This window comes from Mus caroli, unplaced genomic scaffold, assembly GCF_978045245.1.
Source record: "Mus caroli unplaced genomic scaffold, Mus_caroli_1 scaffold_5, whole genome shotgun sequence".
NCBI lineage: Eukaryota > Metazoa > Chordata > Mammalia > Rodentia > Muridae > Mus > Mus caroli.
In genome coordinates, this window is record NW_028227260.1 from 58,152,587 (window position 1) to 58,157,527 (window position 4,941).

The window sequence follows — 4,941 nt, forward strand, 5'->3', positions numbered from 1 at the left end:
GGGTTGAGTGAGTCCCATCCCTCCCCACACCACTACTTGCACACACATGCAGAGACCAAGTCTCTGGGTGTCTGTGTGTTGTTAAATTACCTTTCTATTTTCACGTGCACGCTTCCACTTAGGCAGTGCCTCTGCCCCGGCAAACCTGTTGCCATTCAACAAATGATGAGTCAATGCTCCGGTGAGGCTGCAGCAATCGAGCATCCAATATCAACCTTCTGCCAACATAAACAACTCAGGCCACCAAGAGGGAAAGGGGAGGAACCAGGGGAAAACCAAGAGGGAAATCAGGAGATATAGAGATATGCAACTGGAGCTGATATATCCGGTTCTGAAGCTACAAGGACTTTTAAATTATGTTTAGGTGCCTGGTCATAGAGAACTGTACTTACTTTGAAAGCACAGGACCACACTTTAAAAAAAAAAAAAAAAAGGCAGGGCAAGGTTGGGTAGGACCTGGCTATGTTCATTTCAATTCCAAGCAAGTCTATAAATGCAGCTTGTTTTATTTTTCTTAAAAATAAAATGCATACTTGAACCTGACCACCATTTAGTTTTGAGCAGAATGACACACACACAAGTAATCTCTGGGTGACATGAGAAGAAAATAAACCAAAGTCACAAAAATGTTAAAGAGCAAAACCACCTAATCTTCAAAAAGGCAACATGCAGACATCCATCGTATGGCTTCAAAAAGTAAAGGGGGCGGGAGCCTAGCTCAGGGGTCACACTTGCCTGGTGTGTAAGGCACTGGGTTGGATCCTCATACTGTGAAGAAAAGCAAAAGCCCTGATGCGGGGCGATCGAGGCCACTTCAACCTGAAGTAACTGCACACAGAGCACTGGGACACTACCAGGAAGTGACCTCAGGGGCAGTCGTGAGTGACTCAAGACTCAGGGAAGTTTGCAGGATTGTAAAAATATATCAATGCACAAAATGAGAAAAGTAACTCTAGGTTTTTCCTCCATGGGTAAGCTGTGTGTGTGTGTGTGTGTGTGTGTGTGTGTGTGTGTGTGTGTGTGTGTTGCACTTCCTGGAAAGCCTCTGTTCAGCAGTACATGCTGGCTGGGCTCGCCAGTGCCAGTGCCAGCACACTCAGTCACAAGAACTATGGTCAGTCCTCCAAGTTTTCCTCAGGAACTTGCTTTTCTACCCACACTCACAGACTTTATTTTCAGTAAAAGCTTTCTAGTGCTACATTTTAATCAACATATTACATTTAAAGTCTTGATTTCTGAATGAGTCTCTTAGTACTGTGCAACATGATGGAGTGAACTGCTGGAGACCTCTTGACAGCTACAGGGAAACGCTTGATTTAAAATATGGTCAAGATGAGACTGTATCAGAAGCGCTGCGACACTAGTGGTAGGCAGGTAAGGGACTTTTCATTAGTGGCAATTCATAATTTTGGCTTTAGAAACTTGGAAGAAATTGTCATCTTTGAGTTTCAAATGTCCGGGTAAATCCAGTTGCTTTTTAGCATCTTCAATATCACCTTGAATTGCAGAAATAAGTGACTCTAAAGAATCAAAGTTCTTTTCAGGTCTGAGATAGCCAACAATGGCCACATTGAGAATTTCCCCATAGAAGTCCTCTTTGAAGGTATGGATGATGTGGGTTTCCATGGACTTTTTCACATTCTTATAGTACGGGTTCCATCCTATGCTCACCACCATTTTATGGACATCACCGCTCCCAACGCTGGCCCAACCATAATAAATGCCAGTGGACACATCAGCTGGAAGATTGTCTACCACTTGTTCAGGAAAATTGGCTGTGGGGATGCCCAGTTGCTTGGAGCCCCGGCCGAAGCCATGCACCACCTGGCCACGGCAGAAGAAAGGCAGGCTTTTCATGAAGCTGACCACGGGAGGACGCGGGCTGCTCCTCGCTCGGTACCTGCAACAGAGCCGCAGTGAGTGCAGCACAGGTGCCCGGACCAGCCGAGGGATCCCGCGGGAGCTGGGCCGGCGGAGCGAGACACCTGCCACAATCTCTTATTTTACTTTTTGCTTTTATTTTTTGTGGGTGGTGGGGGAGTAGCACCTCAGTGCTCTAGCCTTTGGTATGTGCCAGGTCAGCAAAAGAACCTGGAGTTTGGAAGACTTTGGACAATGCAGGGAGGGCTGGCCCCAAAGAAATTGCCATGGATACCAAGAACATTCTACACAGACCATAGGTAAGAAAGGCTATGGAAAACATCAAAGTATTCCATTGGTGGTCAGGTCAACCTGGGGCTTGAAAGATTTCCTTGTTATGAAACCCAGTGTCAGAGAAATATCCACAATGTGGCCTTGAGCACAAGATAAACTAAAATGGTGAAATAACCTAGGTAAAAGAGCTATAAAGCAAATAAAATGAGAAACGAAAGAAATGATACATTTCCCCAAACAGGGGTATCCAATTCTTCTGGTTGGATAAGAAGCTTTCTCACACCATTTAATGATTTAACTAAGGAGAGATAAGAGAAATGGAACAATGTTCATTCAAGTTCATTCATTCTCTCTCTCTCTGTCTGTCTCTCTGTCTCCGTCTCTCTCTCTCCTCTCTCTCCCTCTCCTTCTCCCTCTCCCTCCCCCCCCTCATTATGAGATTTTCCCTCTCCATCTAGTTCCCTCAGAGAACATGGAAAACTTTGGGTTGGGTTTGATAGAAGGAAATGACATGGGAAGAGACTTAACATGCCTCTTGGCATGGTTAAGTCTCACTATGGTAGATGATGCCTTCCAGCAGTTGGGTAAAGCACTATACAAGGCTTCTAAGGTTTTCAAGAAAAAGAAGACCATAGTGTGGATACTTTGATCCATCTTAGAAATGGGGAAGAAAATACCCATGGAAGGAGTCAGAGAGAAAAAAGTGTGGACTGAAGAAATGACCATCCAGAGACTGACTCACCTGGGGATCCATCCCACAAACAGCCACCAAGCCCAGACACTATTGCAGATGCCAACAAGTGCTTGCTAACAGAAGCCTGATATAGCTCTCTCCTGAGAGGCTCTGCCAGTGCCTGACTAATACAGAAGTTGGTGCTCATAGTCATACATTAGATGGAGCACAGGGTCCCCAATGAAGGAGCTAGAGAAAGTACCCAAGGAGCTGAAGGGATTTGCAGCCCCATAGGAGCAACAACAATATGAACTAGCCAGTAACTCCAGAGCTACCAGGGACTAAACCATCAACCAAAGAACACACATGGTGGGACTCATGGCTCCAGCTGCATATGTAGCAGAGGATGGCCTAGTCAGACATCAATGGGAGGAGAGTCCCTTTGTCCTGTGAAAGCTCTATGCCCCAATTTGGGCGAATGCCAGGGTCATGAAATAGGATTGGGTGGGTTGGTGAGCAGGGGGAGCGGGGCGGGGGGACGGATGGGGGAGGGTGTTTTTCAGAGGGGAAATCAGGAAAGGGGATACCATTTGAAATATAAATAAAGAAAATATCCAAGAAAAAAAGAAAAAAAAAGGTTTTAAATCCAGCCAACATTGAACATCTTAGATCCATATGATCTCAGTACACACCATGCTTATTTGGGATAAAATGGCACTAAGTAACATCTTGTCCTTAGAGAAGGAGGGGAAATTAAAACAAGATCCAGGCTACAATGTTTGGTGTTCACTGTTTCAATTTGTATGGTAATACTTATGAACTCAAATTTGGGGTTTGAGATCATGGAATTTCTTCCTCTGTTTTTTTGCTATGTTTGGTCTAACAGTCTAGGCCACAAACAGCATCTCCTGATAGATCCATGGTAACTATGGATCTATGGTGTCATTTTTTAAAGTAATGCATAAAACTGTTCACATTCAATCTGGATCCCAAAGGTACATATTTCTTTCTTTTTTTCTTTTCTTTCTTATTCTTTTATTGGATATTTTATTTATTTACATTTCAAATGTTATCTCCTTTTCCAGTTTCCCCTCCAGAAATACCCTATCCCATCCTCCCTCCCTCTGCTTCTACGAGGGTGCTGACCCACCCATGCAAACACTCTAGCCTCACCACTTTGGCATTCCCCTACACTGGGGCATTGAGCCTTCCACAGACCAAGGGCATCTCCTCGCATTGATGTCCTACAAGGCCATCCTCTGCTACATATGTGGATGGAGCCATGGGACCCTCCAAGTGTTCTCTTTGGCTGGTGGTTTAGACACTGGGCACTCTGGGGTGTCTGGTCAGTTGATATTGTTGTTCTTCCTTTGGGCTTGCAAATGCTTCAGTCCTTTCTCTAACTTCTACATCAGAGACTCCATGGTCAGTTCAATGGTTGACTGCAAGCATCTGCCTCTTTATTTGCCAGGCTTGGAAAAGCTTCTCAGGAGACAGTTATATCAGGCTCCTGTCAGCAAGCACTTCTTGGCATTCACAATAGTATCTGAGTTTGGAGTCTATATATGGGATGGGTTCCCAGGTGGGGCTTCACACATTGTCACCATATTTCATCCATTGAATATTTTATTCCCCCTTCTAAGAAGGACACCCACACTTTTGTCTTCCATCTTCTTGACCTTCACATGGACTGTGAAATGTGTCTTGGGTATTCCAAGCATTTAGGCTAATATCTACTTATCACTGAGTGCATATCATGTGTGTTCTTTTGTGATTGTGTTACCCCACTCAGGATTAAATTTTCTAGTTCCATCCATTTGCTTAAGAATTTCATGAAGTCATCGGTTTTTTTTTTAATTACATCTTTTGCTCAATTACATTTCCAATGCTATCCCAAAAGTCCCCCATACCCTCCCCCCTACTTCCCTACCCACCCATTCCCACGTTTTTGGCCCTGGCGTTCCCCTGTACTGGGGCATATAAAGTTTGCATGTCCAATGGGCCTCTCTTTCCAGTGATGGCCGACTAGGCCATCTTTTGATACATATGCAGCTAGAGTCAAGGAGCTCCGGGGTACTGGTTAGTTCATAATGTTGTTCCACCCATAGGGTTGC

The 4,941-nt window shown here is 44.6% G+C and overlaps 1 pseudogene; it reads right to left on the reverse strand.

Moving 5' to 3' along the window:
* Positions 1-1,086: 1,086 nt before the first annotated feature.
* LOC110287356 (riboflavin kinase pseudogene) lies at positions 1,087-1,858 on the reverse strand (annotated as a pseudogene).
* Positions 1,859-4,941: the final 3,083 nt, after the last annotated feature.